At 52.3% G+C, this 23,083-nt stretch overlaps 1 non-coding gene across 2 annotated transcripts; it reads right to left on the minus strand.

The window, feature by feature from the left end:
• Positions 1–5,355: 5,355 nt before the first annotated feature.
• LOC106594535 (uncharacterized) lies at positions 5,356–22,167 on the minus strand. Of its 2 annotated transcripts, none has more exons than XR_006763089.1 (3): positions 22,126–22,167; positions 15,872–16,037; positions 5,356–5,532 (listed from the first exon to the last, which is right to left on the minus strand). It is a non-coding gene; the product is annotated as an uncharacterized protein (transcript). The 2 variants fall into 2 exon arrangements; XR_006763088.1 differs by lacking the exon at positions 22,126–22,167 and adding an exon at positions 20,770–20,813.
• Between the last annotated feature and the right edge of the window lie 916 nt (positions 22,168–23,083).

A 23,083-nucleotide genomic window follows, 5' to 3' on the forward strand; every position in this document is an offset into this window, starting at 1 on the left:
CCTGTTATTATAACATCATGTCTTTCCTCCTCTCCCTCCTCCTCTCCTCCTGTTATTATAACATCATGTCTTTCCTCCTCTCCCTCCTCCTCTCCTCCTGTTATTATAACATCATGTCTTTCCTCCTCTCCCTCCTCCTCTCCTCCTGTTATTATAACATCATGTCTTTCCTCCTCTCCCTCCTCCTCTCCTCCTGTTATTATAACATCATGTCTTTCCTCCTCTCCTCCTCCTCTCCTCCTGTTATTATAACATCATGTCTTTCCTCCTCTCCCTCCTCCCTCTCCTCCTGTTATTATAACATCATGTCTTTCCTCCTCTCCCTCCTCCTCTCCTCCTGTTATTATAACATCATGTCTTTCCTCCTCTCCCTCCTCCTCTCCTCCTGTTATTATAACATCATGTCTTTCCTCCTCTCCCTCCTCCTCTCCTCCTGTTATTATAACATCATGTCTTTCCTCCTCTCCCTCCTCCTCTCCTCCTGTTATTATAACATCATGTCTTTCCTCCTCTCCCTCCTCCTCTCCTCCTGTTATTATAACATCATGTCTTTCCTCCTCTCCCCTCCTCCTCTCCTCCTGTTATTATAACATCATGTCTTTCCTCCTCTCCCTCCTCCTCTCCTCCTGTTATTATAACATCATGTCTTTCCTCCTCTCCCTCCTCCTCTCCTCCTGTTATTATAACATCATGTCTTTCCTCCTCTCCCTCCTCCTCTCCTCCTGTTATTATAACATCATGTCTTTCCTCCTCTCCCTCCTCCTCTCCTCCTGTTATTATAACATCATGTCTTTCCTCCTCTCCCTCCTCCTCTCCTCCTGTTATTATAACATCATGTCTTTCCTCCTCTCCCTCCTCCTCTCCTCCTGTTATTATAACATCATGTCTTTCCTCCTCTCCCTCCTCCTCTCCTCCTGTTATTATAACATCATGTCTTTCCTCCTCTCCCTCCTCCTCTCCTCCTGTTATTATAACATCATGTCTTTCCTCCTCTCCCTCCTCCTCTCCTCCTGTTATTATAACATCATGTCTTTCCTCCTCTCCTCCTCCTCTCCTCCTGTTATTATAACATCATGTCTTTCCTCCTCTCCCTCCTCCTCTCCTCCTGTTATTATAACATCATGTCTTTCCTCCTCTCCCTCCTCTCCTCCTGTTATTATAACATCATGTCTTTCCTCCTCTCCCTCCTCCTCTCCTCCTGTTATTATAACATCATGTCTTTCCTCCTCTCCCTCCTCCTCTCCTCCTGTTATTATAACATCATGTCTTTCCTCCTCTCCCTCCTCCTCTCCTCCTGTTATTATAACATCATGTCTTTCCTCCTCTCCCTCCTCCTCTCCTCCTGTTATTATAACATCATGTCTTTCCTCCTCTCCTCCTCCTCTCCTCCTGTTATTATAACATCATGTCTTTCCTCCTCTCCCTCCTCCTCTCCTCCTGTTATTATAACATCATGTCTTTCCTCCTCTCCCTCCTCCTCTCCTCCTGTTATTATAACATCATGTCTTTCCTCCTCTCCCTCCTCCTCTCCTCCTGTTATTATAACATCATGTCTTTCCTCCTCTCCCTCCTCCTCTCCTCCTGTTATTATAACATCATGTCTTTCCTCCTCTCCCTCCTCCTCTCCTCCTGTTATTATAACATCATGTCTTTCCTCCTCTCCCTCCTCCTCTCCTCCTGTTATTATAACATCATGTCTTTCCTCCTCTCCCTCCTCCTCTCCTCCTGTTATTATAACATCATGTCTTTCCTCCTCTCCCTCCTCCTCTCCTCCTGTTATTATAACATCATGTCTTTCCTCCTCTCCCTCCTCCTCTCCTCCTGTTATTATAACATCATGTCTTTCCTCCTCTCCCTCCTCCTCTCCTCCTGTTATTATAACATCATGTCTTTCCTCCTCTCCCTCCTCCTCTCCTCCTGTTATTATAACATCATGTCTTTCCTCCCTCCTCTCCCTCCTCCTCTCCTCCTGTTATTATAACATCATGTCTTTCCTCCTCTCCCTCCTCCTCTCCTCCTGTTATTATAACATCATGTCTTTCCTCCTCTCCCTCCTCCTCTCCTCCTGTTATTATAACATCATGTCTTTCCTCCTCTCCCTCCTCCTCTCCTCCTGTTATTATAACATCATGTCTTTCCTCCTCTCCCTCCTCCTCTCCTCCTGTTATTATAACATCATGTCTTTCCTCCTCTCCCTCCTCCTCTCCTCCTGTTATTATAACATCATGTCTTTCCTCCTCTCCCTCCTCCTCTCCTCCTGTTATTATAACATCATGTCTTTCCTCCTCTCCCTCCTCCTCTCCTCCTGTTATTATAACATCATGTCTTTCCTCCTCTCCCTCCTCCTCTCCTCCTGTTATTATAACATCATGTCTTTCCTCCTCTCCCTCCTCTCCTCCTCCTGTTATTATAACATCATGTCTTTCCTCCTCTCCCTCCTCCTCTCCTCCTGTTATTATAACATCATGTCTTTCCTCCTCTCCCTCCTCCTCTCCTCCTGTTATTATAACATCATGTCTTTCCTCCTCTCCCTCCTCCTCTCCTCCTGTTATTATAACATCATGTCTTTCCTCCTCTCCCTCCTCCTCTCCTCCTGTTATTATAACATCATGTCTTTCCTCCTCTCCCTCCTCCTCTCCTCCTGTTATTATAACATCATGTCTTTCCTCCTCTCCCTCCTCCTCTCCTCCTGTTATTATAACATCATGTCTTTCCTCCTCTCCCTCCTCCTCTCCTCCTGTTATTATAACATCATGTCTTTCCTCCTCTCCCTCCTCCTCTCCTCCTGTTATTATAACATCATGTCTTTCCTCCTCTCCCTCCTCCTCTCCTCCTGTTATTATAACATCATGTCTTTCCTCCTCTCCCTCCTCCTCTCCTCCTGTTATTATAACATCATGTCTTTCCTCCTCTCCCTCCTCCTCTCCTCCTGTTATTATAACATCATGTCTTTCCCCCTCTCCCTCCTCCTCTCCTCCTGTTAATATAACATATAATCTCCGTCGTGTCCATCTCGCTCTTCCCTCATTTTTCTCTCTGTTCTTTGCTCTCCGTCATGTCCTCCTCTCACACTCCTATCTGGCATCCTAAAATAGATAGAGGTCCACCCTGAACTTCTGGCACGGTGTGTGTGTGTGTGTGTGTGTGTGTGTGTGTGTTCCTGAGGTCAGGACTATTGTTCCACCGGGCCGTCCTGTAGAGAGAGACCTGGGCGGGTGTATCCTGACATACACACACACACACACACACACACACACACACACACACACACACACACACACACACACACACACACACACACACACACACACACACACACACACACACACACACACACATTCCTCTCTTTGCCTTTCTAACAGTGTGTTTCCTGACACACTGTATCTCTCCACCCTCTGCCTACCCTCGCCGCTGCTTCATCCCCCTCCTCTCTCCTCCCCCTCCCTCTCCTCTCCCCCTCCCTCTCCTCTCCCCTCCCTCTCCTCTCCTCCCTCCCTCTCCTCCCCCTCTCCTCTCTCCCCCCTCTCCTCTCTCCTCTCTCCTCCTCCCTCTCCTCCCCCTCTCCTCTCCCCCTCCCTCTCTCTCCCCCCTCCCTCTCCTCTCTCCTCTCTCCTCCCCTCCTCTCCTCCCCCTCTCCTCTCCCCCCTCCCTCTCCTCTCTCCCCCTCCCTCTCCTCTCTCCCCCTCCCTCTCCTCTCCCCCTCCCTCTCCTCTCTCCCCCTCCCTCTCCTCTCCCCCTCCCTCTCCTCTCTCCCCCTCCTCTCCTCTCTCCCCTTCCTCTCCTCCCTCTTCCTCTCCTCTCCTCTTTCTCTTCACAACTCTCCTCAAATTCTTTTCAACTGTCCTCTCCTCTTCCTGTCCTCTAGCTCTCCTCTTCCTGTCCTCTCCTCTCCTCTTCCTGTCCTCTCGCTCTCCTCTTCCTGTCCTATCCTCTTCCTGTCCTCTCCTCTTCCTGTCCTCTCGCTCTCCTCTTCCTGTCCTCTAGCTCTCCTCTTCCTGTCCTGTCCTCTCCTCTTCCTGTCCTCTCCTCTCCTCTTCCTGTCCTCTAGCTCTCCTCTCCCTGTCCTCTCCTCTCCTCTTCCTGTCCTCTAGCTCTCCTCTCCCTGTCCTCTCCTCTCCTCTCCCTGTCCTCTCCTCTCCCTGTCCTCTCCTCTCCTCTTCCTGTCCTCTAGCTCTCCTCTCCTCTTCCTGTCCTCTAGCTCTCCTCTCCTCTTCCTGTCCTCTAGCTCTCCTCTTCCTGTCCTCTCCTCTCCTCTTCCTGTCCTCTAGCTCTCCTCTCCTCTTCATGTCCTCTAGCTCTCCTTTTCATGTCCTCTCCTCTCCTCTTCCTGTCCTCTCCTCTTCCTGTCCTCTCCTCTTCCTGTCCTCTAGCTCTCCTCTCCCTGTCCTCTAGCTCTCCTCTTCCTGTCCTCTAGCTCTCCTCTTCCTGTCCTCTCCTCTTCCTGTCCTCTAGCTCTCCTCTTCCTGTCCTCTAGCTCTCCTCTTCCTGTCCTCTCCTCTTCCTGTCCTCTAGCTCTCTTCTTCCTGTCCTCTCCTCTCTCCTCTTCCTGTCCTCTCCTCTCCCTGTCCTCTCCTCTTCCTGTCCTCTAGCTCTCCTCTTCCTGTCCTCTAGCTCTCCTCTTCCTCTCCTCTTCCTGTCCTCTCCTCCTCCTGTCCTCTCCTCTTCCTGTCCTCTAGCTCTCCTCTTCCTGTCCTCTCCTCTCCTCTTCCTGTCCTCTAGCTCTCCTCTTCCTGTCCTCTAGCTCTCCTCTTCCTGTCCTCTCCTCTTCCTGTCCTCTCCTCTCCTCTTCCTGTCCTCTCCTCTCCTCTTCCTGTCCTCTAGCTCTCCTCTTCCTGTCCTCTCCTCTCCTCTTCCTGTCCTCTCCTCTCCCTGTCCTCTAGCTCTCCTCTTCCTGTCCTCTCCTCTTCCTGTCCTCTCCTCTCCCTGTCCTCTAGCTCTCCTCTTCCTGTCCTCTATCTCTCCTCTTCCTGTCCTCTAGCTCTCCTCTCCTCTTCCTGTCCTCTAGCTCTCCTCTTCCTGTCCTCTCCTCTCCTCTCCTCTTCCTGTCCTCTAGCTCTCCTCTCCTCTTCCTGTCCTCTAGCTCTCCTCTCCGCTTCCTGTCCTCTCCTCCTCCTGTCCTCTCCTCTTCCTGTCCTCTAGCTCTCTTCTTCCTGTCCTCTCCTCTCCTCTCCTCTTCCTGTCCTCTCCTCTCCTCTTCCTGTGTTCTAGCTCTCCTCTTCCTGTCCTCTCCTCTCCTTTTCATGTCCTCTAGCTCTCCTCTTCCTGTCCTCTAGCTCTCCACTTCCTGTCCTCTAGCTCTCCTCTTCCTGTCCTCTAGCTCTCCTCTCCTCTTCCTGTCCTCTAGCTCTCCTCTCCTCTTCCTGTCCTCTAGCTCTCCTTTTCATGTCCTCTTCTCTCCTCTTACTCTCCTCCCCTCCTCCTTTCTCTCTTACCAGTAGCAGTATCCAGCAATGATCACCGCGGTGATAAGGAGGAGTATCCCCATGGCAACCAGAACACCTGTCACCATCAGCTGAGAGTGGGCCTCTACTTCTGGAGAGATAGACGGAGAGAGAGATGGAGCAGGGAGAGAGAGGGAGAGAGAGAGATGGAGAGAGAGATGGAGAGAGAGATAGAAAGATCGGGAGAGAGAGAGAGAGGAGAGATGGATAGATAGAAAGATCGGGAGAGAGAGATGAGAGAGAGAGAGAGATTGGGAGAGAGAGAGAGAGAGAGAATGGGAGAGAGAGGGAGAGAGAGAGAGACAGAGAGAGAGAGAGAGAGAGAGAGAGAGAGAGAGAGAGAGAGAGAGAGAGAGAGAGAGAGAGAGAGAGAGAGAGAGAGAGAGAGAGAGAGAGAGAGAGAGAGAGAGAGAGAGAGAGAGAGAGAGAGAGAGAGGGGAAAGAGAGAGAGAGAGAGAGAGAGAGAGAGGGAAAGAGAGAAAGAGAGAGAGCGATGGAGGGATGAGAGAGAGAATATTTAATAAGTATTGTTGGATTCTAGCATGAAATAACTGTTATACTAGAAGTTAATGAGGAATGTATATGGTGGTGGGGTCAATGGAGGGTGGATAAGAAGTGGAGGTCTGGGAAAGTTACTCCGTGAGAGAAAAGGCAATCACTTGGTTTTAGTCACTGATGAGGTCGGATAGCTGTGGATTAGTGAGGAATGTGGGCCGACGTCAGGTCAGGTCAGGACAGGACAGGACAGGTCAGGACAGGTCAGGTCAGGTCAGGACAGGTCAGGACAGGTCAGGACAGGACAGGTCAGGGCAGGTCAGGACAAGACAGGTCAGGACAAGACAGGTCAGGACAGGTCAGGACAGGTCAGGACAAGACAGGTCTGGACAGGACAGGTCAGGACAAGACAGGTCAGGACAGGTCAGGACAAGACAGGTCAGGACAGGACAGGTCAAGACAGGTCAGGACAAGACAGGTCAGGACAGGTCAGGACAAGACAGGTCTGGACAGGACAGGACAGGTCAGGACAAGACAGGTCTGGACAGGACAGGTCAGGACAGGTCAGGTCAGGTCAGGACAGGTCAGGACAGGTCAGGTCAGGACAGGTCAAGACAGGTGAGTGAGGAGGAACAGTTTAATTTAACTTTCTGCCTAGCAACAGCGACGTATTGACTGGAGGAAATTCTGCCTAATAGGAGGGTATAAATACTGGTGTAGGGGTTAGAGGTTAGGGGTTAGTCCTCAGTAGAAGCCTGGGTGTGTAGGGGTTAGGCCTCAGTAGAAGCCTGGGTGTGTAGGGGTTAGGGGTTAGTCCTCAATAGAAGCCTGGGTGTGTAGGGGTTAGGGGTTAGGCCTCAATAGAAACCTGGTGTGTAGGGGTTAGGCCTCAGTAGAAGCCTGGGTGTGTAGGGGTTAGGGGTTAGTCCTCAATAGAAGCCTGGGTGTGTAGGGGTTAGGGGTTAGGCCTCAATAGAAGCCTGGGTGTGTAGGGGTTAGGGGTTAGGCCTCAATAGAAACCTGGTGTGTAGGGGTTGGGGTTAGTCCTCAGTAGAAGCCTGGGTGTGTAGGGGTTAGGCCTCAGTAGAAGCCTGGGTGTGTAGGGGTTAGGGGTTAGTCCTCAATAGAAGCCTGGGTGTGTAGGGGTTAGGCCTCAATAGAAACCTGGTGTGTAGGGGTTAGGCCTCAGTAGAAGCCTGGGTGTGTAGGGGTTAGGGTTAGGCCTCAGTAGAAGCCTGGGTGTGTAGGGGTTAGGGGTTAGTCCTCAATAGAAGCCTGGGTGTGTAGGGGTTAGGGTTAGGCCTCAACAGAAGCCTGGGTGTGTAGGGGTTAGAGGTTAGTCCTCAGTAGAAGCCTGGGTGTGTAGGGGTTAGGGGTTATGAGTTAGGAGTTAGGGTTTATGAATTAGGGGTTAGTCCTCAGTAGAAGCCTGGGTGTGTAGGGGTTAGGGGTTAGGCCTCAATAGAAACCTGGTGTGTAGGGGTTAGGGGTTAGGCCTCAATAGAAGCCTGGGTGTGTAGGGGTTAGGGGTTAGTCCTCAGTAGAAGCCTGGGTGTGTAGGGGTTAGGGGTTAGTCCTCAGTAGAAGCCTGGGTGTGTAGGGGTTAAGGGTTAGTCCTCAGTAGAAGCCTGGGTGTGTAGGGGTTAGGGGTTAGTCCTCAGTAGAAGCATGGGTGTGTAGGGGTTAGGGGTTAGGCCTCAGTAGAAGCCTGGGTGTGTAGGGGTTAGAGGTTAGGGGTTAGTCCTCAGTAGAAGCCTGGGTGTGTATGGGGTTAGAGGTTAGGGGTTAGTCCTCAGTAGAAGCCTGGTTGTGTAGGGGTTAGTCCTCAGTAGAAGCCTGGGTGTGTAGGGGTTAGAGGTTAGGGGTTAGGCCTCAATAGAAGCCTGGGTGTGTAGGGGTTAGGGGTAAGTCCTAAGTAGAAGCCTGGGTGTGTAGGGGTTAGGGGTTAGGCCTCAGTAGAAGCCTGGGTGTGTAGGGGTTAGGGGTTAGGCCTCAGTAGAAGCCTGGTTGTGTAGGGGTTAGGGGTTAGGCCTCAATAGAAGCCTGGGTGTGTAGGGGTTAGAGGTTAGTCCTCAGTAGAAGCCTGGGTGTGTAGGGGTTAGAGGTTAGGGGCTAGGCCTCAGTAGAAGCCTGGTTGTGTAGGGGTTAGGGGTTAGGCCTTAGTAGAAGCCTGGGTGTGTAGGGGTTAGGGGTTAGGCCTCAGTAGAAGCCTGGGTGTGTAGGGGTTAGGGGTTAGTCCTCAATAGAAGCCTGGGTGTGTAGGGGTTAGGGGTTAGGCCTCAACAGAAGCCTGGGTGTGTAGGGGGTTAGAGGTTAGTCCTCAGTAGAAGCCTGGGTGTGTAGGGGTTAGGGGTTATGAGTTAGGAGTTAGGGTTTATGAATTAGGGGTTAGTCCTCAGTAGAAGCCTGGGTGTGTAGGGGTTAGGGGTTAGGCCTCAATAGAAACCTGGTGTGTAGGGGTTAGGGGTTAGGCCTCAATAGAAGCCTGGGTGTGTAGGGGTTAGGGGTTAGTCCTCAGTAGAAGCCTGGGTGTGTAGGGGTTAGGGGTTAGTCCTCAGTAGAAGCCTGGGTGTGTAGGGGTTAGGGGTTAGTCCTCAGTAGAAGCCTGGGTGTGTAGGGGTTAAGGGTTAGTCCTCAGTAGAAGCCTGGGTGTGTAGGGGTTAGGGGTTAGTCCTCAGTAGAAGCATGGGTGTGTAGGGGTTAGGGGTTAGGCCTCAGTAGAAGCCTGGGTGTGTAGGGGTTAGAGGTTAGGGGTTAGTCCTCAGTAGAAGCCTGGGTGTGTATGGGGTTAGAGGTTAGGGGTTAGTCCTCAGTAGAAGCCTGGTTGTGTAGGGGTTAGGGGTTAGTCCTCAGTAGAAGCCTGGGTGTGTAGGGGTTAGAGGTTAGGGGTTAGGCCTCAATAGAAGCCTGGGTGTGTAGGGGTTAGGGGTTAGTCCTAAGTAGAAGCCTGGGTGTGTAGGGGTTAGGGGTTAGGCCTCAGTAGAAGCCTGGGTGTGTAGGGGTTAGGGGTTAGGCCTCAGTAGAAGCCTGGGTGTGTAGGGGTTAGGGGTTAGTCCTCAGTAGAAGCCTGGGTGTGTAGGGGTTAGAGGTTAGTCCTCAGTAGAAGCCTGGGTGTGTAGGGGTTAGAGGTTAGGGGTTAGGCCTCAGTAGAAGCCTGGTTGTGTAGGGGTTAGGGGTTAGGCCTTAGTAGAAGCCTGGGTGTGTAGGGGTTAGGGGTTAGTCCTCAGGAGAAGCCTGGGTGTGTAGGGGTTAGGGGTTAGGCCTCAGTAGAAGCCTGGGTGTGTAGGCGTTAGAGGTTAGGGGTTAGTCCTCAGTAGAAGCCTGGGTGTGTAGGGGTTAGAGGTTAGGGTTAGTCCTCAGTAGAAGCCTGGTTGTGTAGGGGTTAGGGGTTAGGCCTCAGTAGAAGCCTGGGTTTGTAGGAGTTAGGGTTAGGCCTCAATAGAAGCCTGGGTGTGTAGGGGTTAGGGTTAGTCCTCAATAGAAGCCTGGGTGTGTAGGGGTTAGTGGTTAGGCCTCAGTAGAAGCCTGGGTGTGTAGGGGTTAGGGGTTAGGCCTCAATAGAAGCCTGGGTGTGTAGGGGTTAGGGGTTAGGCCTCAGTAGAAGCCTGGGTGTGTAGGAGTTAGGGGTTAGGCCTCAATAGAAGCCTGGGTGTGTAGGGGTTAGGGGTTAGTCCTCAGTAGAAGCAGGGGTGTGTAGGGGTTAGGGGTTAGTCCTCAGTAGAAGCCTGGGTGTGTAGGGGTTAGGCCTCAGTAGCAGCCTGGGTGTGTAGGGGTTAGGGGTTAGTCCTCAGTAGAAGCCTGGGTGTGTAGTGGTTAGGGGTTAGGCCTCAATAGAAGCCTGGGTGTGTAGGGGTTAGAGGTTAGGGGTTAGTCCTCAGTAGAAGCCTGGGTGTGTAGGGGTTAGTCCTCAGTAGAAGCCTGGGTGTGTAGGGGTTAGGGGATAGGCCTCAGTAGAATCCTGGGTGTGTAGGCGTTAGGGGTTAGGCCTCAATAGAAGCCTGGGTGTGTGTAGGGGTTAGGCCTCAATAGAAGCCTGGGTGTGTAGGGGTTAGAGGTTAGGGGTTAGTCCTCAGTAGAAGCCTGGGTGTGTAGAGGTTAGAGGTTGGGGTTAGGCCTCAGTAGAAGCCTGGGTGTGTAGGGGTTAGAGGTTAGGGGTTAGTCCTCAGTAGAAGCCTGGTTGTGTAGGGGTTAGGGGTTAGGCCTCAGTAGAAGCCTGGGTGTGTAGGGGTTAGGGGTTAGTCCTCAGTAGAAGCCTGGGTGTTTAGGGGTTAGGGGTTAGGCCTCAGTAGAAGCCTGGGTGCGTAGGCGTTAGAGATTAGGGGTTAGTCCTCAGTAGAAGCCTGGGTGTGTAGGGGTTAGAGGTTAGGGGTTAGTCCTCAGTAGAAGCCTGGGTGTGTAGGGGTTAGGGGTAAGGCCTCAGTAGAAGCCTGGGTGTGTAGGGGTTAGGGTTAGTCCTCAGTAGAAGCCTGGGTGTGTAGGGGTTAGGGGTTAGGCCTCAGTAGAAGCCTGGGTGTGTACGGGTTAGGGGTTAGGCCTCAACAGAAGCCTGGGTGTGTAGGGGTTAGGCCTCAATAGAAGCCTGGGTGTGTAGGGGTTAGGGGTTAGGCCTCAGTAGAAGCCTGGGTGTGTAGGGGTTAGGTCTCAGTAGAAGCCTGGGTGTGTAGGGGTTAGGGGTTAGTCCTCAATAGAAGCCTGGGTGTGTAGGGTTTAGGGTTAGTCCTCAATAGAAGCCTGGGTGTGTAGGGGTTAGAGGTTAGGGGTTAGTCCTCAGTAGAAGCCTGGGTGTGTAGGGGTTAGGGGTTAGTCCTCAGTAGAAGCCTGGGTGTGTAGGGGTTAGGGGTTAGTTCAGTAGAAGCCTGGGTGTGTAGGGGTTAGGGGTTAGTCCTCAATAGAAGCCTGGGTGTGTAGGGGTTAGTGGTTAGGCCTCAGTAGAAGCCTGGGTGTGTAGGGGTTAGGTCTCAGTAGAAGCCTGGGTGTGTAGGGGTTAGGGGTTGGCCTCAATAGAAGCCTGGGGGTGTAGGGGTTAGGGGTTAGTCCTCAGTAGAAGCCTGGGTGTGTAGGGGTTAGGGGTTAGTCCTCAGTAGAAGCCTGGGTGTGTAGGGGTTAGGGGTTAGTCCTCAGTAGAAGCCTGGGTGTGTAGGGGTTAGGGGTTAGGCCTCAATAGAAGCCTGGGTGTGTAGGGGTTAGAGGTTAGGGGTTTGTCCTCAGTAGAGGCCTGGGTGTGTAGGGGTTAGGGGTTAGGCCTCAGTAGAAGCCTGGGTGTGTAGGTGTTAGTCCTCAGTAGAAGCCTGGGTGTGTAGGGGTTAGGGGTTGAGGCCTCAGTAGAAGCCTGGGTGTGTAGGGGTTAGGGGTTAGGCCTCAGTAGAAGCCTGGGTGTGTAGGGGTTAGGGGTTAGGCCTCAATAGAAGCCTGGGTGTGTAGGGGTTAGAGGTTAGGGGTTAGGCCTCAGTAGAAGCCTGGGTGTGTAGGGGTTAGGCCTCAGTAGAAGCCTGGGTGTGTAGGGGTCAGAGGTTAGGGGTTAGTCCTCAGTAGAAGCCTGGGTGTGTAGGGGTTAGGGGTTAGTCCTCAGTAGAAGCCTGGGTGTGTAGGGGTTAGGGGTTAGTCCTCAACAGAAGCCTGGGTGTGTAGGGGTTAGAGGTTAGTCCTCAGTAGAAGCCTGGGTGTGTAGGGGTTAGGGGTTATGAGTTAGGAGTTAGGGTTTATGAATTAGGGGTTAGTCCTCAGTAGAAGCCTGGGTGTGTAGGGGTTAGGGGTTAGGCCTCAATAGAAACCTGGTGTGTAGGGGTTAGGGGTTAGGCCTCAATAGAAGCCTGGGTGTGGAGGGGTTAGGGGTTAGTCCTCAGTAGAAGCCTGGGTGTGTAGGGGTTAGGGGTTAGTCCTCAGTAGAAGCCTGGGTGTGTAGGGGTTAAGGGTTAGTCCTCAGTAGAAGCCTGGGTGTGTAGGGGTTAGGGGTTAGTCCTCAGTAGAAGCATGGGTGTGTAGGGGTTAGGGGTTAGGCCTCAGTAGAAGCCTGGGTGTGTAGGGGTTAGAGGTTAGGGGTTAGTCCTCAGTAGAAGCCTGGGTGTGTATGGGGTTAGAGGTTAGGGGTTAGTCCTCAGTAGAAGCCTGGTTGTGTAGGGGTTAGGGGTTAGTCCTCAGTAGAAGCCTGGGTGTGTAGGGGTTAGAGGTTAGGGGTTAGGCCTCAATAGAAGCCTGGGTGTGTAGGGGTTAGGGGTAAGTCCTAAGTAGAAGCCTGGGTGTGTAGGGGTTAGGGTTAGGCCTCAGTAGAAGCCTGGGTGTGTAGGGGTTAGGGTTAGGCCTCAGTAGAAGCCTGGTTGTGTAGGGGTTAGGGTTAGGCCTCAATAGAAGCCTGGGTGTGTAGGGGTTAGAGGTTAGTCCTCAGTAGAAGCCTGGGTGTGTAGGGGTTAGAGGTTAGGGGCTAGGCCTCAGTAGAAGCCTGGTTGTGTAGGGGTTAGGGGTTAGGCCTTAGTAGAAGCCTGGGTGTGTAGGGGTTAGGGGTTAGGCCTCAGTAGAAGCCTGGGTGTGTAGGGGTTAGGGGTTAGTCCTCAATAGAAGCCTGGGTGTGTAGGGGTTAGGGGTTAGGCCTCAACAGAAGCCTGGGTGTGTAGGGGTTAGAGGTTAGTCCTCAGTAGAAGCCTGGGTGTGTAGGGGTTAGGGGTTATGAGTTAGGAGTTAGGGTTTATGAATTAGGGGTTAGTCCTCAGTAGAAGCCTGGGTGTGTAGGGGTTAGGGGTTAGGCCTCAATAGAAACCTGGTGTGTAGGGGTTAGGGGTTAGGCCTCAATAGAAGCCTGGGTGTGTAGGGGTTAGGGGTTAGTCCTCAGTAGAAGCCTGGGTGTGTAGGGGTTAGGGGTTAGTCCTCAGTAGAAGCCTGGGTGTGTAGGGGTTAGGGGTTAGTCCTCAGTAGAAGCCTGGGTGTGTAGGGGTTAAGGGTTAGTCCTCAGTAGAAGCCTGGGTGTGTAGGGGTTAGGGGTTAGTCCTCAGTAGAAGCATGGGTGTGTAGGGGTTAGGGGTTAGGCCTAAGTAGAAGACTGGGTGTGTAGGGGTTAGAGGTTAGGGGTTAGTCCTCAGTAGAAGCCTGGGTGTGTATGGGGTTAGAGGTTAGGGGTTAGTCCTCAGTAGAAGCCTGGGTGTGTAGGGGTTAGAGGTTAGGGGTTAGGCCTCAATAGAAGCCTGGGTGTGTAGGGGTTAGGGGTTAGTCCTAAGTAGAAGCCTGGGTGTGTAGGGGTTAGGGGTTAGGCCTCAGTAGAAGCCTGGGTGTGTAGGGGTTAGGGGTTAGGCCTCAGTAGAAGCCTGGGTGTGTAGGGGTTAGGGGTTAGTCCTCAGTAGAAGCCTGGGTGTGTAGGGGTTAGAGGTTAGTCCTCAGTAGAAGCCTGGGTGTGTAGGGGTTAGAGGTTAGGGTTAGGCCTCAGTAGAAGCCTGGTTGTGTAGGGGTTAGGGGTTAGGCCTTAGTAGAAGCCTGGGTGTGTAGGGGTTAGGGGTTAGTCCTCAGGAAAAGCCTGGGTGTGTAGGGGTTAGGGGTTAGGCCTCAGTAGAAGCCTGGGTGTGTAGGCGTTAGAGGTTAGGGGTTAGTCCTCAGTAGAAGCCTGGGTGTGTAGGGGTTAGAGGTTAGGGTTAGTCCTCAGTAGAAGCCTGGTTGTGTAGGGGTTAGGGGTTAGGCCTCAGTAGAAGCCTGGGTTTGTAGGAGTTAGGGTTAGGCCTCAATAGAAGCCTGGGTGTGTAGGGGTTAGGGGTTAGTCCTCAATAGAAGCCTGGGTGTGTAGGGGTTAGTGGTTAGGCCTCAGTAGAAGCCTGGGTGTGTAGGGGTTAGGGGTTAGGCCTCAATAGAAGCCTGGGTGTGTAGGGGTTAGGGGTTAGGCCTCAGTAGAAGCCTGGGTGTGTAGGAGTTAGGGTTAGGCCTCAATAGAAGCCTGGGTGTGTAGGGGTTAGGGGTTAGTCCTCAGTAGAAGCATGGGTGTGTAGGGGTTAGGGGTTAGTCCTCAGTAGAAGCCTGGGTGTGTAGGGGTTAGGCCTCAGTAGCAGCCTGGGTGTGTAGGGGTTAGGGGTTAGTCCTCAGTAGAAGCCTGGGTGTGTAGTGGTTAGGGGTTAGGCCTCAATAGAAGCCTGGGTGTGTAGGGGTTAGAGGTTAGGGGTTAGTCCTCAGTAGAAGCCTGGGTGTGTAGGGGTTAGTCCTCAGTAGAAGCCTGGGTGTGTAGGGGTTGGGGATAGGCCTCAGTAGAATCCTGGGTGTGTAGGCGTTAGGGGTTAGGCCTCAATAGAAGCCTGGGTGTGTAGGGGTTAGGCCTCAATAGAAGCCTGGGTGTGTAGGGGTTAGAGGTTAGGGGTTAGTCCTCAGTAGAAGCCTGGGTGTGTAGAGGTTAGAGGTTAGGGGTTAGGCCTCAGTAGAAGCCTGGGTGTGTAGGGGTTAGAGGTTAGGGGTTAGTCCTCAGTAGAAGCCTGGTTGTGTAGGGGTTAGGGGTTAGGCCTCAGTAGAAGCCTGGGTGTGTAGGGGTTAGGGGTTAGTCCTCAGTAGAAGCCTGGGTGTATAGGGGTTAGGGGTTAGGCCTCAGTAGAAGCCTGGGTGCGTAGGCGTTAGAGATTAGGGGTTAGTCCTCAGTAGAAGCCTGGGTGTGTAGGGGTTAGAGGTTAGGGGTTAGTCCTCAGTAGAAGCCTGGGTGTGTAGGGGTTAGGGTAAGGCCTCAGTAGAAGCCTGGGTGTGTAGGGGTTAGGGGTTAGTCCTCAGTAGAAGCCTGGGTGTGTAGGGGTTAGGGGTTAGGCCTCAGTAGAAGCCTGGGTGTGTACGGGTTGGGGTTAGGCCTCAATAGAAGCCTGGGTGTGTAGGGGTTAGGCCTCAATAGAAGCCTGGGTGTGTAGGGGTTAGGGGTTAGGCCTCAGTAGAAGCCTGGGTGTGTAGGGGTTAGGTCTCAGTAGAAGCCTGGGTGTGTAGGGGTTAGGGGTTAGTCCTCAATAGAAGCCTGGGTGTGTAGGGTTTGGGGTTAGTCCTCAATAGAAGCCTGGGTGTGTAGGGGTTAGAGGTTGGGGTTAGTCCTCAGTAGAAGCCTGGGTGTGTAGGGGTTAGGGGTTAGTCCTCAGTAGAAGCCTGGGTGTGTAGGGGTTAGGGGTTAGTTCAGTAGAAGCCTGGGTGTGTAGGGGTTAGGGGTTAGTCCTCAACAGAAGCCTGGGTGTGTAGGGGTTAGTGGTTAGGCCTCAGTAGAAGCCTGGGTGTGTAGGGGTTAGGTCTCAGTAGAAGCCTGGGTGTGTAGGGGTTAGGGGTTAGGCCTCAACAGAAGCCTGGGGGTGTAGGGGTTAGGGGTTAGTCCTCAGTAGAAGCCTGGGTGTGTAGGGGTTAGGGGTTAGTCCTCAGTAGAAGCCTGGGTGTGTAGGGGTTAGGGGTTAGTCCTCAGTAGAAGCCTGGGTGTGTAGGGGTTAGGGGTTAGGCCTCAATAGAAGCCTGGGTGTGTAGGGGTTAGAGGTTAGGGGTTTGTCCTCAGTAGAGGCCTGGGTGTGTAGGGGTTAGGGGTTAGGCCTCAGTAGAAGCCTGGGTGTGTAGGTGTTAGTCCTCAGTAGAAGCCTGGGTGTGTAGGGGTTAGGGGTTAGGCCTCAGTAGAAGCCTGGGTGTGTAGGGGTTAGGGGTTAGGCCTCAGTAGAAGCCTGGGTGTGTAGGGGTTAGGGGTTAGGCCTCAATAGAAGCCTGGGTGTGTAGGGGTTAGAGGTTAGGGGTTAGGCCTCAGTAGAAGCCTGGGTGTGTAGGATGTTAGGCCTCAGTAGAAGCCTGGGTGTGTAGGGGTCAGAGGTTAGGGGTTAGTCCTCAGTAGAAGCCTGGGTGTGTAGGGGTTAGGGGTTAGTCCTCAGTAGAAGCCTGGGTGTGTAGGGGTTAGGGGTTAGTCCTCAGTAGAAGCCTGGGTGTGTAGGGGTTAAGGGTTAGTCCTCAGTAGAAGCCTGGGTGTGTAGTCGTACTGTCAGGCAGGGTGGTGAAGGTCGAGGCTGGGGAGAAGTTGCTGTATCCAGCCATGGTCCTGGCTCTGACCTGCACCTGGTAACTAGTAGACCTCTGGAGGTTACTGACCACAACACTACTGACCACGCTGGTTACATACTGCCACTGACCAGACTCTGGACCGTCCTGGAGGGAGAGACAGAGAGAGAGAGAGAGAGAGAGAGAGAGAGAGAGAGAGAGAGAGAGAGAGAGAGAGAGACAGAGACAGAGACAGAGAGAGAGGGGAGAGAGAGGGGAGGGAGAGAGAGAGGAGGGAGAGAGAGAGAGAGAGAGAGAGAGAGAGAGAGAGAGAGAGAGAGAGAGAGAGAGAGAGAGAGAGAGAGAGACAGATAGAGGGGAGAGAGAGACAAAGAGAGAGAGAGAGAGAGACAGATAGAGAGAGGGGAGAGAGAGAGACAAAGAGAGAGAGAGAAAGATAGAGAGACAGATAGAGAGAGGGGAGAGAGAGAGAGAGAGAGAAAGAGAGAAAGTCAATCTAAGTAACATAATTAAATAAATACATCAGTGTAGACTAGAGATATCTGTAATGTCATTGGACGCATCTCAATCAAATCAAACTTTATTAGTCACATGCGCCGAATACAACAGTAGTGTGTTGGGGACAGTGTAGTGTGATGGGGACAGTGTAGTGTGTTGGGGACAGTGTAGTGTGATGGGGACAGTGTAGTGTGTTGGGGACAGTGTAGTGTGTTGGGGACAGTGTAGTGTGATGGGGACAGTGTAGTGTGATGGGGACAGTGTAGTGTGTTGGGGACAGTGTAGTGTGATGGGGACAGTGTAGTGTGTTGGGGACAGTGTAGTGTGTTGGGGACAGTGTAGTGTGATGGGGACAGTGTAGTGTGTTGGGGACAGTGTAGTGTGTTGGGGACAGTGTAGTGTGTTGGGGACAGTGTAGTGTGTTGGGGACAGTGTAGTGTGATGGGGACAGTGTAGTGTGTTGGGGACAGTGTAGTGTGTTGGGGACAGTGTAGTGTGATGGGGACAGTGTAGTGTGTTGGGGACAGTGTAGTGTGATGGGGACAGTGTAGTGTGATGGGGACAGTGTAGTGTGATGGGGACAGTGTAGTGTGTTGGGGACAGTGTAGTGTGATGGGGACAGTGTAGTGTGTTGGGGACAGTGTAGTGTGTTGGGGACAGTGTAGAGTGATGGGGACAGTGTAGTGTGATGGGGACAGTGTAGTGTGATGGGGACAGTGTAGTGTGATGGGGACAGTGTAGTGTGATGGGGACAGTGTAGTGTGATGGGGACAGTGTAGTGTGATGGGGACAGTGTAGTGTGATGGGGACAGTGTAGTGTGTTGGGGACAGTGTAGTGTGATGGGGACAGTGTAGTGTGATGGGGACAGTGTAGTGTGATGGGGACAGTGTAGTGTGTTGGGGACAGTGTAGTGTGATGGGGACAGTGTAGTGTGATGGGGACAGTGTAGTGTGCTGGGGACAGTGTAGTGTGATGGGGACAGTGTAGTGTGCTGGGGACAGTGTAGTGTGTTGGGGACAGTGTAGTGTGCTGGGGACAGTGTAGTGTGATGGGGACAGTGTAGTGTGCTGGGGACAGTGTAGTGTGATGGGGACAGTGTAGTGTGCTGGGGACAGTGTAGTGTGTTGGGGACAGTGTAGTGTGCTGGGGACAGTGTAGTGTGATGGGGACAGTGTAGTGTGCTGGGGACAGTGTAGTGTGATGGGGACAGTGTAGTGTGCTGGGGACAGTGTAATGTGCTGGGGACAGTGTAGTGTGATGGGGACAGTGTAGTGTGATGGGGACAGTGTAGTGTGATGGGGACAGTGTAGTGTGATGGGGACAGTGTAGTGTGTACCTTGGGACAGTGTAGTGTGCTGGGGACAGTGTAGTGTGATGGGGACAGTGTAGTGTGATGGGGACAGTGTAGTGTGTACCTTGGGACAGTGTAGTGTGATGGGGACAGTGTAGTGTGCTGGGGACAGTGTAGTGTGATGGGGACAGTGTAGTGTGTACCTTGGGACAGTGTAGTGTGATGGGGATAGTGTAGTTTGCTGGGGACAGTGTAGTGTGATGGGGACAGTGTAGTGTGCTGGGGACAGTGTAGTGTGCTGGGGACAGTGTAGTGTGTACCTTGGTACAGTGTAGTGTGATGGGGACAGTGTAGTGTGATGGGGACAGTGTAGTGTGCTGGGGACAGTGTAGTGTGATGGGGACAGTGTAGTGTGTACCTTGGGACAGTGTAGTGTGCTGGGGACAGTGTAGTGTGTTGGGGACAGTGTAGTGTGATGGGGACAGTGTAGTGTGCTGGGGACAGTGTAGTGTGCTGGGGACAGTGTAGTGTGATGGGGACAGTGTAGTGTGTACCTTGGGACAGTGTAGTGTGATGGGGACAGTGTAGTGTGCTGGGGACAGTGTAGTGTGATGGGGACAGTGTAGTGTGCTGGGGACAGTGTAGTGTGCTGGGGACAGTGTAGTGTGATGGGGACAGTGTAGTGTGTACCTTGGGACAGTGTAGTGTGATGGGGACAGTGTAGTGTGCTGGGGACAGTGTAGTGTGTTGGGGACAGTGTAGTGTGTTGGGGACAGTGTAGTGTGATGGGGACAGTGTAGTGTTTTGGGGACAGTGTAGTGTGTTGGGGACAGTGTAGTGTGTTGGGGACAGTGTAGTGTGCTGGGGACAGTGTAGTGTGATGGGGACAGTGTAGTGTGCTGGGGACAGTGTAGTGTGATGGGGACAGTGTAGTGTGCTGGGGACAGTGTAGTGTGATGGGGACAGTGTAGTGTGCTGGGGACAGTGTAGTGTGTTGGGGACAGTGTAGTGTGCTGGGGACAGTGTAGTGTGATGGGGACAGTGTAGTGTGATGGGGACAGTGTAGTGTGTACCTTGGGACAGTATCATAGCTGGTATTCCAGGACAGTGTAGTGTGCTGGGGACAGTGTAGTGTGTTGGGGACAGTGTAGTGTGTACCTTGGGACAGTATCGTAGCTGGTATTCCAGGACAGAGTAGTGTGATGGGGACAGTGTAGTGTGTACCTTGGGACAGTATCGTAGCTGGTATTCCAGGACAGAGTAGTGTGTACCTTGGGACAGTATCGTAGCTGGTATTCCAGGACAGAGTAGTGTGTACCTTGGGACAGTATCGTAGCTGGTATTCCAGGACAGAGTAGTGTGTACCTTGGGACAGTATCGTAGCTGGTATTCCAGGACAGAGTAGTGTGATGGGGACAGTGTAGTGTGTACCTTGGGACAGTATCGTAGCTGGTATTCCAGGACAGAGTAGTGTGATGGGGACAGTGTAGTGTGTACCTTGGGACAGTATCGTAGCTGGTATTCCAGGACAGAGTAGGTGTACCTTGGGACAGTATCGTAGCTGGTATTCCAGGACAGAGTAGTGTGTACCTTGGGACAGTATCGTAGCTGGTATTCCAGGACAGAGTAGTGTGATGGGGACAGTGTAGTGTGTACCTTGGGACAGTATCGTAGCTGGTATTCCAGGACAGAGTAGTGTGTACCTTGGGACAGTATCGTAGCTGGTATTCCAGGACAGAGTAGTGTGTACCTTGGGACAGTATCGTAGCTGGTATTCCAGGACAGAGTAGTGTGTACCTTGGGACAGTATCGTAGCTGGTATTCCAGGACAGAGTAGTGTGTACCTTGGGACAGTATCGTAGCTGGTATTCCAGGACAGAGTAGTGTGTACCTTGGGACAGTATCGTAGCTGGTATTCCAGGACAGAGTAGTGTGCTGGGGACAGTGTAGTGTGCTGGGGACAGTGTAGTGTGTACCTTGGGACAGTATCGTAGCTGGTATTCCAGGACAGTGTAGTGTGATGGGGACAGTGTAGTGTGATGGGGACAGTGTAGTGTGATGGGGACAGTGTAGTGTGATGGGGACAGTGTAGTGTGTACCTTGGGACAGTGTAGTGTGCTGGGGACAGTGTAGTGTGATGGGGACAGTGTAGTGTGATGGGGACAGTGTAGTGTGTACCTTGGGACAGTGTAGTGTGATGGGGACAGTGTAGTGTGCTGGGGACAGTGTAGTGTGATGGGGACAGTGTAGTGTGTACCTTGGGACAGTGTAGTGTGATGGGGATAGTGTAGTTTCCTGGGGACAGTGTAGTGTGATGGGGACAGTGTAGTGTGCTGGGGACAGTGTAGTGTGCTGGGGACAGTGTAGTGTGTACCTTGGTACAGTGTAGTGTGATGGGGACAGTGTAGTGTGATGGGGACAGTGTAGTGTGCTGGGGACAGTGTAGTGTGATGGGGACAGTGTAGTGTGTACCTTGGGACAGTGTAGTGTGCTGGGGACAGTGTAGTGTGTTGGGGACAGTGTAGTGTGATGGGGACAGTGTAGTGTGCTGGGGACAGTGTAGTGTGCTGGGGACAGTGTAGTGTGATGGGGACAGTGTAGTGTGTACCTTGGGACAGTGTAGTGTGATGGGGACAGTGTAGTGTGCTGGGGACAGTGTAGTGTGATGGGGACAGTGTAGTGTGCTGGGGACAGTGTAGTGTGCTGGGGACAGTGTAGTGTGATGGGGACAGTGTAGTGTGTACCTTGGGACGGTGTAGTGTGATGGGGACAGTGTAGTGTGCTGGGGACAGTGTAGTGTGTTGGGGACAGTGTAGTGTGTTGGGGACAGTGTAGTGTGATGGGGACAGTGTAGTGTTATGGGGACAGTGTAGTGTGTTGGGGACAGTGTAGTGTGTTGGGGACAGTGTAGTGTGCTGGGGACAGTGTAGTGTGATGGGGACAGTGTAGTGTGCTGGGGACAGTGTAGTGTGATGGGGACAGTGTAGTGTGCTGGGGACAGTGTAGTGTGATGGGGACAGTGTAGTGTGCTGGGGACAGTGTAGTGTGATGGGGACAGTGTAGTGTGATGGGGACAGTGTAGTGTGTACCTTGGGACAGTATCGTAGCTGGTATTCCAGGACAGTGTAGTGTGCTGGGGACAGTGTAGTGTGTTGGGGACAGTGTAGTGTGTACCTTGGGACAGTATCGTAGCTGGTATTCCAGGACAGAGTAGTGTGATGGGGACAGTGTAGTGTGTACCTTGGGACAGTATCGTAGCTGGTATTCCAGGACAGAGTAGTGTGTACCTTGGGACAGTATCGTAGCTGGTATTCCAGGACAGAGTAGTGTGTACCTTGGGACAGTATCGTAGCTGGTATTCCAGGACAGAGTAGTGTGTACCTTGGGACAGTATCGTAGCTGGTATTCCAGGACAGAGTAGTGTGATGGGGACAGTGTAGTGTGTACCTTGGGACAGTATCGTAGCTGGTATTCCAGGACAGAGTAGTGTGATGGGGACAGTGTAGTGTGTACCTTGGGACAGTATCGTAGCTGGTATTCCAGGACAGAGTAGTGTGTACCTTGGGACAGTATCGTAGCTGGTATTCCAGGACAGAGTAGTGTGTACCTTGGGACAGTATCGTAGCTGGTATTCCAGGACAGAGTAGTGTGATGGGGACAGTGTAGTGTGTACCTTGGGACAGTATCGTAGCTGGTATTCCAGGACAGAGTAGTGTGTACCTTGGGACAGTATCGTAGCTGGTATTCCAGGACAGAGTAGTGTGTACCTTGGGACAGTATCGTAGCTGGTATTCCAGGACAGAGTAGTGTGTACCTTGGGACAGTATCGTAGCTGGTATTCCAGGACAGAGTAGTGTGTACCTTGGGACAGTATCGTAGCTGGTATTCCAGGACAGAGTAGTGTGTACCTTGGGACAGTATCGTAGCTGGTATTCCAGGACAGAGTAGTGTGTACCTTGGGACAGTATCGTAGCTGGTATTCCAGGACAGAGTAGTGTGTACCTTGGGACAGTATCGTAGCTGGTATTCCAGGACAGAGTAGTGTGTACCTTGGGACAGTATCGTAGCTGGTATTCCAGGACAGAGTAGTGTGCTGGGGACAGTGTAGTGTGCTGGGGACAGTGTAGTGTGTACCTTGGGACAGTATCGTAGCTGGTATTCCAGGACAGAGTAGTGTGTACCTTGGGACAGTATCGTAGCTGGTATTCCAGGACAGAGTAGTGTGTACCTTGGGACAGTATCGTAGCTGGTATTCCAGGACAGAGTAGTGTGTACCTTGGGACAGTATCGTAGCTGGTATTCCAGGACAGAGTAGTGTGCTGGGGACAGTGTAGTGTGCTGGGGACAGTGTAGTGTGTACCTTGGGACAGTATCGTAGCTGGTATTCCAGGACAGAGTAGTGTGATGGGGACAGTGTAGTGTGCTGGGGACAGTGTAGTGTGTACCTTGGGACAGTATCGTAGCTGGTATTCCAGGACAGAGTAGTGTGCTGGGGACAGAGTAGTGTGTACCTTGGGACAGTATCGTAGCTGGTATTCCAGGACAGAGTAGTGTGTACCTTGGGACAGTATCGTAGCTGGTATTCCAGGACAGAGTAGTGTGTACCTTGGGACAGTATCGTAGCTGGTATTCCAGGACAGAGTAGTGTGTACCTTGGGACAGTATCGTAGCTGGTATTCCAGGACAGAGTAGTGTGATGGGGACAGTGTAGTGTGTACCTTGGGACAGTATCGTAGCTGGTATTCCAGGACAGAGTAGTGTGTACCTTGGGACAGTATCGTAGCTGGTATTCCAGGACAGAGTAGTGTGATGGGGACAGTGTAGTGTGTACCTTGGGACAGTATCGTAGCTGGTATTCCAGGACAGAGTAGTGTGTACCTTGGGACAGTATCGTAGCTGGTATTCCAGGACAGAGTAGTGTGTACCTTGGGACAGTATCGTAGCTGGTATTCCAGGACAGAGTAGTGTGCTGGGGACAGAGTAGTGTGTACCTTGGGACAGTATCGTAGCTGGTATTCCAGGACAGAGTAGTGTGTACCTTGGGACAGTATCGTAGCTGGTATTCCAGGACAGAGTAGTGTGTACCTTGGGACAGTATCGTAGCTGGTATTCCAGGACAGAGTAGTGTGTACCTTGGGACAGTATCGTAGCTGGTATTCCAGGACAGAGTAGTGTGTACCTTGGGACAGTATCGTAGCTGGTATTCCAGGACAGAGTAGTGTGATGGGGACAGTGTAGTGTGTACCTTGGGACAGTATCGTAGCTGGTATTCCAGGACAGAGTAGTGTGTACCTTGGGACAGTATCGTAGCTGGTATTCCAGGACAGAGTAGTGTGTACCTTGGGACAGTATCGTAGCTGGTATTCCAGGACAGAGTAGTGTGTACCTTGGGACAGTATCGTA

Source organism: Salmo salar, unplaced genomic scaffold (assembly GCF_905237065.1).
Source record: "Salmo salar unplaced genomic scaffold, Ssal_v3.1, whole genome shotgun sequence".
Lineage (NCBI taxonomy): Eukaryota > Metazoa > Chordata > Actinopteri > Salmoniformes > Salmonidae > Salmo > Salmo salar.